This window comes from Macrotis lagotis, chromosome X, assembly GCF_037893015.1.
Source record: "Macrotis lagotis isolate mMagLag1 chromosome X, bilby.v1.9.chrom.fasta, whole genome shotgun sequence".
Taxonomy (NCBI): Eukaryota; Metazoa; Chordata; class Mammalia; order Peramelemorphia; family Peramelidae; genus Macrotis; species Macrotis lagotis.
This window is the reverse complement of record NC_133666.1, coordinates 204,153,772-204,167,766: the sequence shown is the minus strand read 5'-3', so window position 1 is coordinate 204,167,766 and position 13,995 is coordinate 204,153,772. Positions and strand designations below refer to the sequence as shown.

Sequence of the window (13,995 nt, the reverse complement as noted above, 5' to 3'; positions counted from 1 at the left end):
TGCTTTTATGCCAGACTCCTCTACCAACCTGCATTTTTTCTTCAAAGTTGTACACTTACAAGCAACATATGTATTTATGAGCAAATATAATTGCATCATGAAAATTACTCTTCACTAAACTGATTTAGTTCTAAAGCAAACTTACCTCAACAAATGATCTACTAATTTATCATGATGATGTTAAGTTGTTAAATTTGCTAAGAATTCATGGTTTTAAGCACTGATTTCTCTAGATAGAAAGCATAATAAAAGTCTAATTTATCAGCATAACATCACATTTTTAAATAATTTTATATAACTTATTAAAGTTAATAAAATAATGAAGTAAAAAGGTTACAAAGACAACATGAACTTAAAATTAATTTGTTAGTTTCTTTTCTAAATGAAATATATGTATACACACACACACACACCCTTAAATAAATTTATTTTTCCTAGATGAAATCATAGAATAACCAAAACAAAACAGAAAATTGCTTCAAACTCAAAAAATTAAGCAAAATTATATGGCTAATAATGACTAACTATACACCTGTACCCTTCAGTTATTTAAAGCTACAAGAAAAGAAGATAAATAGCATGAAAACTAACTGGGAAACCTGGAGCTCTTTTGATATTCTTTACAAAGCAAGTAGTACTCAATGTATTTTTTTTTTAGTTCTATTTTTCCACTATTTTACTTATCAATTTTTTGATTCTTTAAGGTATACTTCAACAAAACCATTCCTTACAATGTAATAAGATGCCATTATATTTTAGGTATAGACTTATCTCTTTCACATTGCAATTTTCTCCATCATAGTTTTAATATATCATCAGCCTAAGAAATTAAATGAGAATTTTAGGGGGATTTTGCAGAAGTCAGAAGACATGTGAAAGCCAGTAGATGAAATTCACTTGTATCTTCCAGATTGTGGGGGGTACTGCTTCCATAATTCCCATCATGTGTAAGGGATAGCTATTTATTCAAGGTTTTCCAATCATTATCATATAACTTGCTTCCAATATTTTGCTGTTAAAAACAGCACTGCTATAAATGGTACTGCTCAGATAGGCCCTTTAATTCTGATACAGATAAAATACTTGCTCTAGTTATACTGTATAATTTCACATAAATTTCTAAAATGGTTGAATTCTGTGTCACCAACAATAAATTTACATATAGTTTCCATAAGCTTGAATTATTTTGATATTTTGAAGTACCACTTTGATATTTTGATAGATTTAAGGTGATACCTCAGAGTTGTTTTAATTTCAATTTCTCTAGCTGTATTTCTTCTTTTGAAAACTTTCTGTTTCTTTGGACAACTTAGCCACTTAGCTATTGAAGAATGACTCTTACAGTTACAATTATGCCATTTTCTCAAAAGTATCATTTTTTATCAGAGATGCTTAACTGAAAACTTTTTACCCACTCCATATTTTATTTGGAGCCACTGGTAACTCTGAACTCTGGAAAGAGCAAAAAAAAAAAAAAAAGACTAATCAAGACAACTGCTTCACCTGAGAAGCAGGATAGGCAATATAGCCATAGGCAAGTAAATAATTATTCTGTAGATAAATTTTCTATGAAATTAAGTTTTTCTCTTTGTGGTTAAACAGCAGATTAGTTTAAAACTCTTTCCTTCTTCATAATGAAATATAGTGCCTTCTATTTTCTTTCTTTTTTTTGGTAGTATAATTTTTTTATATTTAGACTGTTGATCACTCTTTTGTGATCAACAACTTTCCCAGCTGATTGTGTTGAATACCCCAGGAATTTGTATGTTGGAGTTGACTGAACACACAAAGGTTCACAACCATTGCAATGTCTTACTTTTTTCTCTCAAGCAAAATATCAACTCAACTCTAAGCTGTAACTGTATTACTTTTACATTCCCAATATCTTTCACATCAATTCTCTTACATACGCAAAAACATACATACACCCCATCTCACCCCCACCTCACCTAAACTACTGCAACATTGGTCTCCTTTTTATTTTATGTACCTCATTAAAACAAAAATCCTAAATAATTTTTGGAAGGTTAATGCCAATATAATCAGTTTTTAAAATCTGTAATATTCTTTTTCCTATCTATTGTTACTGGTTCAGGTTAGGCAAACATAAAAATGTAAAAGATGATTATTGATATATTTTCTATCCTTCTCAGCTGAAAGAATCAACTTGATTAGCCTTTTTATTTGCTCTTTCCAGAGCTACCAAATACTCTTTTTTTTAAGGATTTTGCAAGGCAAATGGAGTTCAGTGGCTTGCCCCAGTCCACACAGCTGTCTGAGGCCGAATTTGAACTCAGGTACTCCTGACTCCAGGGCTGGTGCTCTATCCACTTCTCCACCTAGCCCCTTACCAAACACTCTTAATTGCTGAATTGGATGTGTTTTCTCAGATCTCATCCTCCTCAACCTCTGCTCTTTTTGACATCACTGATCAACTTTTCCTCCTACTGTTTGAGAGTTGTTTCAGTGTCCTTGATTAACTCATCCATACTGAATCCTCAGACTCTCAGCATCCCCAAAGTTCTGTACTGGAACTCCTATTTCTTCTCTACTATACTCTCAGTAATCTTAATAGCTCTAAAAGTCATCTATGCATATAGATGGTCCCAGATCTCTATACCCAGCCCTACTATCTCCCCTCAGTTACAGGCCTAATATAACTGATGCAGGGAAACATGGGCATGGGGGTAAGGAGATCAGTTGGAGACAAACTTTGTAAATCTTTTGTTTGCATTGTTAAGGTAATCTTCCTTCTTCCTTTATCATCTAATTTAGGGCATACCAGAGAACCTGACCTTCAACCTGATTTAAATTGGATGGACTTCTGCTGGGGTAGCCAGGGCAGGCACTGAAAACACTCAAGACCACCCAAAAGAGATCCCCTACCCAAAAGGCAAAATCTCCGATGTGGGACTTGGGTCACTCTCATGGACTCTGGGGGAGAATTTAAGGAGAGTGAGGGAGGGAGGGGCTCATTCTTTTTTTACCTTCCAGCCTCCTGTTGAAACCCTGGTCAGCTGGCCTGACCAGTTCAATCAGCAATTCACTTGGTCTTCTCTTTAAACTCTTCTTAACTTTTCTATCACTCTCTTAATGTGTTGTAACTTCCTTTAATAAATCTCTATTTTTTTTTCCAAAATCTGAGTTGGGGTTCATCATGAGGCAGAACCCAAGAAACAAATCATGGGCTAGATAACCATTAGATTTTTTAAATGGATTATTAGCAGGGCATTTCAAATTCAACATGCTGGGGGCCACTAGGTGGTGCAGTAGATAGAAAGCTGGTCCTGGAGTCAGGGATACCTGACTTCAAATCCAACCTCAGACACTAAATAATTACCTAGCTGTGCCTTAGGCAAGCCACTTAACCCCATTGCCTTGCAAAAAAAAATTCAACATGCCTACAACTGAATTCATACTCTTCCTCACCTCACCTCCCACCCACAACCAACCAAAGCACCAGTATCAATCCAGTTTCTGGCTTCACAACCTCAGCATTATCCTCAACTTCTTACTCTCCCTTGACCCCACATAACCATGCAGTTGCCAAATCTTGCTCTTTATAATTTAACAGCATCTTTTGCACTGACCCATTCTCTGCACTCATACAACAAGCATCATAGTTCAAGCAATCATCTTAGCTTAACCACATTATTGCCTAATTGGTTTCCGTGCCTAAGTCTCATCCCAGTACATAACTCAAAAATACAGAAAAAAATCCAAGAGCAGAAAGCAAGAGACAAAATGAGCAAAGATATGAATTCCAGAACAAATTGCCCTACTAGGCTCCATCACTCCACTAAGTGTGTTATCTCTTCCTTTTAGAATGTAATCTCCTTTAGAGCAGGGAGAGTATTTTTATTCTCAGCATTTAGCACTGCATTAGCATATATGACATTAGAAAAAACTCATTTCAACAAACTCTTGCTTAATTATGTTAATGTTGTTTATATTCCACTTTGCTAAAAAATCACAACTGTAACTGTAACATCTGAATTTTTGTAATCAATTAATACATAACTATTTCTGCCTGTTTTTTCTAAATATGTATCATTAAGAAATATTACTGTATTTCCAATCAACATGTTATCTAATTTTTTCAAATTATTTTGATATATCCATTTAAACTGTAAGTCTAGCACATTAATTTTCATAGTTATAATTGATTAATGTTTTATTTTATTCCATTGGACAAATGAACATTGTTTTTATTCTTTTAAACCAACCCTAAGTATATCTCTCTTATTTCACAGCTTTCAGTTCAAACTTACAGATATATTCCTACACCCAGTCTTCTTACCTTTCCAAAAAACTATTAATATTAGGAGATAAACTTTTCATAATGGATTAGAACTGCAGAAGGAAAAAATCATGACCTTAATTGAACAGGAACAGGAGAGTAGGCTGAATTTCATTGTCTCCCTGACTAAAAAAAAAAAAATTAATGTCTTTTAAAAACCAATAATCTGAATATACCTCAAATTTTCAACACCCCAAATCTGGGGTCTATAAGTTCTCACAATATTCTAACTAGGGTACTGTAGTTAGCAAAACTATATTCTTCTTAGTCATAGGTAATATACTCCTCTCAATGCAATTCAAAACTTTTATCAGTTTTTTTTAGGGGGCAGAGGAGAGGGCATTCTAGTGAAGCCTACAGGCTCCTTAGAATAACTTTTAAAAGCTTTTAACATTGCTTTGAAATAGTTATCAAAATATTTGAAACACAAATTTTAAGGTGCCCAAGTTAAGAACCCTTGATTTGACATTTTAAATATTTTTTTCTTTTCTAAAGCTCAATAGCAGTAAAAATAAATCAGTAAAATCACTTATTATAGTGAAACATTTGGCAAGACATGGGTTGTTTTTGTATCCTAAGCACTTTCAAAATAATTTCCTTATGAAAAGTTTGTGTCTTTTAGAAAATCTATAATATACACATCAAGATTATAAGACATTTGAAGTGTTTTATACAAGTGTATACATTCAAATTTTAATAAATATATCAAGATTTAAAGTCAATAATACATCTTGATCCAATCTTCTAAGCATGGCCTCCATTGATTAATTCATGACTAAAAGGTATTCACAATGCACCTTACACTGCATTTGACATAGAAATGTCAATTCAACTAAAAGAGCTGAGGAAAAATATTAACACATACATATATTTTGAACTACACAGGCAAGACAAAAGATGGGGAAATGTCACACAGCACAGCAAGAAAACTCAATATATTTGAGATACATATAATAAACTCAAGTTACCTAAGAAAAACAATTAGAAAACAGTAAGCATGCATAAGGATGCCTTTAAAACATTAAGTGAAGATACTATGCAATTTTAACACTGAAAAGATTTGTTCAAATGTATTAATACTATTTTATATTTGCATTGAGAATCAGCATGGCAAAGTGGATAATGTTAAATAGCTGTCATTGTCAAGATTAAACCTAAACACTCTTACTCCTTCTTATTCCAAATCAACAAAACATTTATTAAGGACTTTATGAATGCTTGACCTCAAGGGAGCTTACATTGTGATGGATATGTAATACTATTGTGTAAAAAAATGAAATAGATACAGAGTAACCCGGATAGAAAAGGTCTCATGGTACTTGAAGAATCAGGAAGAAAACCAGAGGTTCTAATTGCAAGATAGAGTGACCTAATGGAATGGGGAGAGTCAAAGCAAAATCAGAGACAGTAAATTTATCCATGTGTGAAAACGTCAAGAATGCCAATCTGGCTGGACCAATACAGTATAAAAAGCGATGATATTAAAAAAGAAAGGTAGGGTCAGATTCCAAATATATTTAAATGCCAGAGAAGATCTTAGAGGCAATAGGGAGCTACTCAAGTTTAGTTGAGTAAGGAGTAATATGGCCAGATTTGAACATTTTGGTTATTATTTCAAGAATGAATTGGAATGATTAAAGACTTAAGGCAGGAAGAATAATCAGAAAGCCATTAAAGACCTGAGTTTTATGAGCAACAAGATGAAAGAAATGTCTCTAAGTCACATGACCTCTCACAGTTCTCTACAACTGAAATTATATGCTGAAGATAAAACAACTTCAGCTCTCTCCATAGTCTAGGATACCCAGGAGCCAAAAGGATGTTTAAAAACTAGAAACAAACAAACAAAAAAAAAAACATGAACATACACTCTGCACCTGTTCCTAACCTCTATTTGTTCAGAAGCACAGATACTAGCTGACCCAAACCCACCTTAAATCCCTGGGATTTTTTTTTTTCGGGGGGAGGGTAATTCTCTCCATGAATACAGACTTAACCTTTATACAACTCTGGAGGTATTTCTGAGAAAACTGTGGCTGAAAAATTCTTCACCCTGTGCAGAATGCTTCAGTAAGTAACTTTTCTAAACTCAGCTACATAAACAAAATCTACATAAACTTTGGAAACTAATCTATGGGCATGGGCTTCGAGAATTTAGGGTCATTTTCTGTCAAGATCAGACATTAAAATTCCTATATATCAAATATATATTTAAAATGTTTCCAAATATATCTTCTTTCTAGTTGACTTTATTATTAGAACCTAATCTTCAAGTATATAACAATTAAATTATTTTCTAAAAGTGAAATATATTCATATGCTAAATATAGTTTTTTTGGTACTAATTAAATGATCAAATCACAGAAACAATGTCTGGCTTTTTTTGTCTTTAGATGATTTGCCACAAGGTTCATTATCTACCTCAATTATTGTAAATGACCAAAATGATTCATAGAAAGGAAATCTGTCTAGGAAAATTTAGCTCCCCAAATGACAATCTTTTTAGGGATAAAGTCTAAATCTCAAATTAAATCTATGAATAAGTGAGAAAACAGTTTTAAAAGAATAAATTAACAAGGCTTTAAATCTGTTTCCATAAGGAAACACCAGAAAATAGTAAATTTAATCTAGAAGACTGTCCTTCAAGCTTCAATTCTATTTAAGAAATACTAAGAAAATATTTTTAAATTATACTAAAATGAAACTTTTGAACTTTGAAAAAATTACCAAAGTAGTATTGTTGCTCCTCTCTTTCAATTAGGTCTTGAAGGATATTTTTCCTTGAAATAATTTGGGGAGACTGGAGAAAAGATCAATATTCCAGGTGAGAGGTGATGAAGGTTTGATTTTCATATCAATTTCATGGGAAGTGGACCAATGAGAGATATCTTATTTTATTGACTCATGTCTTCCCAGAGACTCATAGTGCCTTCTCATCCTCTAATATCCCTCCACCCCCTTCTATTAATAAGTTCCTTCCAGGAGTCTTCATTTTGGGGACAGAATCAGATCTGAGCTCCTCTGCCTTCCTAATTGTTTCCCTCACCCTCTTTTCTGCCCTCCCCTTTACCATTCTCTTTTTCTCTCTCTTTTTTAGAAGAAATGGTTAGATTTAGAATGATCATAAAACTCATTTTTAAATTATTTTTTAAAAGTCTTGTACCTCTGATAAATTTTAGCAACCCTACTCTAGATTGCCTCTCAGACAGAAAAGTAAGATTTTTACCCCCCAAAAAAATTTTTTTAGTTTTTTTTTTTTTTACAAGGCAATGAATGGGGTTAAGTGGCTTGCCCAAGGCCACGCAGTTAGGTAATTATTAAATGTCTGAGGCCGGATGTGAACTCATGTGCTACTCCTGAATCCAGGGGCTGGTGCTCTATCCACTGTGCAACCTAGCCACCCCCCCAACAATTTTTTAAAACAGAAGTGATGTCATAAAAAATTTATTTCTTTTCAATATTCCTGGAATGGAGAATTACATTATTTTGCTATATAAGTTTACAACATTCTGTCAGTGACAAGATGTATAATAATTATCCTTTATGACAAAAAAGTACTTGAGTAATATATCCTCAATATATATTGAGTGGAAATAATCTGAATATGACTTTTGTGTTCTAATAAGATTTACAGGATAAACATAAACAAAACAGAAAATTTTCAGACCTACAAATATCACATCAACAAAAATTGACAATTTTTTTGGTTTGGTTTCAAAATATAAAAATAAAACTTAAAATATCATTAATCTGTCAGTTATTAAGCATTTGTCAAGAAATTACAATGTGCAAAGCACTATATGAAGTGCTGTAGATATAAACTAATGTAAAAGATAATCCCTTGCTCTGACGAGATCATTCTAATGAGGGAGACAACAGGCAAACATCTATGTACCAACAAGATTTATACCAGATAAACTGGAGACAATCAATAAAGGGAAGATACTATCCATAAGGGGAATCCAGAATAACTTCTTGCAAAGTGAGACTTAAGCTGAAATTTGAAGGGAAATCAAGGATGTTACAAGGTAGAGATGAAGAGTTGAGAATTTCAGGCCCTCCCAAGATAAAGTGCAGAGATGGCAGATGGAATACTTAGGGCAAAAACAGCAAAGAGGCCAGTGTTACACTGGATAGCAGAGCACTCATATTTATGTGAGAGGGAGGGGTTTACGGTATAAGAAGACAGGAAAGGTTAGAAGAAGTCATATTAGAAGGCTTTAAAAGTCAAACAGGATTTTATATTTGATCCTTGAGGAAACACCCTGGAGGGATGTAAGGGAGGAAGACAATGTGATATGGGCAAATTTCCTCAGTAGGAAGATCAATTTGACAGAAGAACAAAGAATGGACTTGAAGCAGGGAGACTGACCAGCAGGTTACTGCTGGGACAAGTGTAAGGTAATGAAGGCCTAGTCTAGGGTGGAAGCAATGTCAGGAGAGAAAGAAGCATAAAACAGGAACTACTTGGGGCCAAAAAGAGATATTGTAAAAGTTTTGCTATGTTGTAATATAGAAAAGGGGAGGAGAGACAGGAAAAAATATCTAATTCAGAGTAAACCCATGTTGCTCTAAATATTTCCTTCTTATAGTATTATCCCTAGTTCTCTAAATCAAACCTCTAAGAAATAAAGTAAAATTGCCTTTGATATTCAGGTGAAGTTCAGACTTAGCACATATACTGTGATCTACCTGACCCAAAACATACAAAAAGAACAGCATTTACCAAGCAGTAATTTTGGACTAGAATAATCATGATTATTTTACCTTCAGGGGAATGAAATGAATTTAAGTCCTATGAGGAAGAACTCTAAAATTTTCTCTACACATCAAGAAAAAAATCCATAAACATTTTTTTAGCATCTTTATTTTAACTTTAAGGAATTCCAGTTATGAAAATATGCATTTGTATCAAAGAGAAATACATATCTACATATCACATCTTTTTCTAAAGTTTCAATTCCATCAACCATCAACAATTCATATCAGATGTCCCAGATCATTTTAGTCTCCAAATATCCTTTTATCCAAAATGTCTTTTAAACTTTCCTATTTCCATACCACCTTCCAGTGATCTAGTCAATCAATTCCATACCCTGTGACTTCCTTTACTTCTTATTTTTCCCCATGACCCACATTCAATTAGATACCTTGTCTTATCAGTTCTGCCTCAATAACATTTGTTACATATCCATTTCCCTCCTCTTACATAGGACCAACCACATCAGGCCTCCATCACCTCTCCCCTGGGTAACTGAAATGTCTTTTAATTGCTTTAAATCCTCTTTGATCCATCCTTCATAAAGCTGCTAAAGTTATTTTACTAAAGCATAAGTCTGACAATGTCATTTTCCTATTCAAACTCTATTGACTATTACCTCTATCAAAAAAATATAAAAAGTTTATCACTCACAGTCCAGTACAATTTGACTCCAAACTCCCTTTGCAGGCTTAATTATACATTGCAGCTCTTCTGTTCACATACAACAGGATACATGCTTCAAATATATTTCTTTCTTACTTTTGTCTCAGACTCTTTAGTATCTTTCAAGGCACAAATAAAATAGTTTCTCCTACTGGTTGTCTTACCTGATCATTCCCAGTTACTATTCTCATTCACTTGTATTTACTTTATATATAATCTGCACATATTTTTATGTCTACACAATGCTTTTTCCAATGGAAGAATGTGGGTTTCTTGAGGACAGGAAATGTTTCAATTTTGTTGCTATATCCTTGGTGCCTAATCTCCAAAACATTTTATTGACTCAGAATTTTGGTTGTTACAGTACTAAATACATTTTTATTAGCTCTCAGGGTAGAAGAAATAATACTGATCAGTCAACCAATCAATAAATATTATTAAGCACCTATATGTCAGACACTGTGGTTTCAAAGGTTAAAAAATTAGTCTCTCTTCTCAATGCTTACATTCTATTAGGAGAGAAAACTTACATCTAATACAAGTAATACAAAATAAATGTTAACATAGTAAATAAAGTAAATAAGAGAGTAGCTGGAACCTTCTGGGGTTACAAGCAGCTAGAATAGGCTTTATGAAGAAGTGGAATTGAGTTACATTCTGAAGGAAGGGAGAGGTTGCATAAGGTGTAGGTGAGACAAAGGAGTGCATTTTAAGCATGATCAATGGAGGAAGATAGATGGGAGGTGGAGTAATCATGGGTAAGGAACAGAGAGAAAGTAAATTTAGACAGCTCAAAGTAGTACAATAAGACAGGAAAGACATGTTGAGGGGGTTGTGAAGGGCTTTAGTTCAAAACAAAAGTATATATTTAATATTAGAGGTAACTGGGAACAACTGAAATTTCCTTAAATAAGGAAGTAACAGTCAAAATTCCACTTAAGGAAAATCACTGTTAGTTCTGTGGGAAATTGCCTCAATAAGGGAGAGAATTGAGGCAATGAAAGCAATTAAAAGTTCAGGCACAGGGCCAGCTAGGTGGCATAGTGGAAAAAAGCACCGGCCTTGGAATCAGGAGTACTTGGTTTCAAATCCGGTCTCAGACACTTAATAATTACCTAGCTGTGTGGCCTTGAGCAAGCCACTTTAACCCCATTTGCCTTGCAAAAAACAAAAAACAAAAAACAAAAAACAAACAAACCTAAAAAGAGTTCAGGCATGAGATTATGAAGGCTTGAATTAATGTTTTGTGAGCAGTGAAGGGGATACATGCAAAAAAAAAAAAAAGATTTGTGAGCTGGAAATAGCAAAATATGACAATAGGATAGATCAGATAATCATAAGGAGTCAAGGATAAAGATGCATGAAGTCAAGTTTAATGCCAAGTCTATAAACATGGGAAACTAGAATAGAGATGACCTTGTAAATTAGAGAAAGTGGGTAGAACGGCGATAACACCAAAATGTGAATTTCATACTCTATATAAGTAGAGGTATGGATGTCTTGACCACTTATAGTTGTCTCAAGTTGTGCATGCAAATGCATCTCCCCTGCCTTCTGTCTGTCCATCGCTCCCCATTTAATTGCCGAATTGAAGGTGGCTGGCATAAGCTATTCTATAAGAATTCAGTGATTCCCTACAAAGGAACTGTGAGTCAAGAAAGGTATATTCAATGTTTTACAAAATCTACTGTCAAATGTACACTAAAAAATCTCTTTTCTCTCATTAGGGCTGTACCAAGATGGACAAGGAAGATTAAGATCTAAAGAGAACTTTTTATAGGCAATGTTTAAAATACAAAATCCATCAATCTGTAGTCTCAAATGCAGTTTAAAAATATGAACTGTTTCTGGAGACTGAAAAAAAATAAAAACAATTCAGGGTTGAGTAATTAAAATTTAAAAAAAAAATTATTTATTTAAGGCAATGGGGTTAAGTGACTTGCCCAAGATCATACAATTAAGCAATTATTAAGTGTCTGAGTCTGAATTTGAACTCAGGTCCTCCTGACTCCAGGGTCAATGTTCTATCCACTGCACCACCTAGCTGCCCTGTAATCTAAATTGTGAAACATTTAAACATTTTAAAACTTTATAATTAAGTAACAAATATTTATAAGGGCACTATCACAATACTCATATCAATGCTTTTAATCTTATTTTATAACATAAAACAACTAAAACTAAGATTGGAAAAGCTAAGTAATATGATAAATTGTAATGTCAAAAGGTATGGCCATAAGACAATCTTTTAAGTCTGATTAATGTAAAACTAAAAATAAGTAAAAATTGAGATTATTTAGCTGATATCAAGTTTAGAATGATTGTTTAATGTATCTATTATTCTATAAAGATTTCAACTCATCAAAATACTATTAGACAATTTTCCTTAAGACTTTAAAAACTCCATTTGAATCAAATTCAGAAATCTTAGTTTTTTCTGAAAGAACCTAAAAACATCCTTCTTATAGGTGATTGAATAAAACATTTTTGTCAAGTTAAAATGTAATTTTCTTTTTACAGAAAACTTTTATTGTGAATTTGGAAATAATAAATTATAATTTCAGAAAAATGAATCATATTGATACATAAACTAATGTTCCTCAAATGAAGTAAAACTTAGAATTAACTCCAAATAAAAACAAGGCTGTCTTTGTTCTCTGTGATGTTTTCTAAAATTTTCTAGAGAGATATATCTATCCATGACTTATACATTAAAAATATTTTTAATACTGTCTCATCTGTTTTTTCCTAGTAAATACTGACATAAGAGTTTTGAATGTGAAAATTATTTAACATACACACAATCCTTTCCACATTTGAAACTATTATAAGTCTTAATAATAATAGTCTCTACTAGATAAGCCAAATAAGTCACCTATGTCAATCAATTAGAAGCACACTGAAAAAAAAGGGGAAAAAAAGACTTTGCTGTCAATGCTAGCACAACATCACATGGGGTAAGATCTTAAAAAACACACATAGAGACAAACCCCCACCTGCAACATGTTTAGTTCATCTGATGCACCTACATGAACATGAACTACAGGTTAAGCTTCCTGGGAATCACAAATCGTGAAACTTTCTTCCCTATGGGACAAAGCTATACTACATTTAAGGTTGAAAGAATTAGGTCCAAAGTCTCTATTTAAAATTTTTCCTTTACCACAAAAGTTGTGAAGTGTTGTGAAGTCCAAGTTGGGCTTGAAGCCCCCCCTGACTTTTTTAGGATCAGGAAGTACCTTCACTAAAATCCTTTTCCTTGTTTGTTGTGTAGGGCAAGCTTTATTAATCTATATTTAGAAGGAAAAAAAAATCTGGTTCAGAAGAATGGAAAACTGAATATGCCATATCACTTCAGTCTAAACTCTGAACTACTCTGAATTAACTTTACTTGAAGAAACTCCAAAATACAGGCTGAACATGGATTGAAAAGAGGAAAGTGGGTTAAGTTGAAGAATAAATTCTTGAGGAATGATAAAAAATTTTTTTCAAAAAAAGAACTTTATATAGGCTCCAATATAAGTCAACAATTGGAAATTTCTTTCTTCCTTTTGTTTTTGGTATTTGAGACACTGAATGTCACCATCTCACCTAGGCTGGTAGAGTAAGCAACCAATCATGGGCACTGATATCAGTACTGATAGGCATTTCATCTGAATTGGTTTGCCCTAATTTAGGTAGCCTAGTGTCCAATTTGCTAACTCAATGTGAATCCAGGGACTCACCATGTTGATGTTGGATTAAATGGACACTTAACTGACTTCAGCACTACTGTAGTTCAGGTATCTTAAACTCAACTGATTCACCAGCTTTAGTTGCTCAGATAGCAAACATTATGTAGCCATGAACCACAATGTATGGCAATCTGAAATTATAAAACTAGAAAATAATAATGCATATTACAGGGCATTCAATTTACTTTGACTTCTATTCAAACTATAATTCTTAATTAATGGAGTGGTATAGGGAGAAGAACCAGAACATTATAAAGGGTGTCTTTTATGGCAGTTCAGTTTTTCTTCTAGTTTTTACATTAGATTTGCTTGTTTAAACATTTTACATGAACAGACTTTTACATTCTATCTTGTGTGATCTACTAGACTTTGAGGGCAAAGAAAATTTTTACCTTTCTTTGATTCCCAGGCCCAGCACTTGTATTCACTGCACCTCTTCCACACCTTAATCCCCAATAAAAAAAAAACCCAAAAAACCTCAGCATAAATGTGCATAATCCAGTCCCTTTAGTCAACATTTATTTTTAAAGTTAACA

The 13,995-nt window shown here is 33.2% G+C and overlaps 1 protein-coding gene across 2 annotated transcripts in view; it reads right to left on the bottom strand.

Annotated features, from left to right (window-relative positions):
- MAN2A1 (mannosidase alpha class 2A member 1) overlaps positions 1–13,995 on the bottom strand; it is a 181,998-nt gene that overhangs the window by 51,848 nt on the left and 116,155 nt on the right. The window lies entirely within an intron of this gene.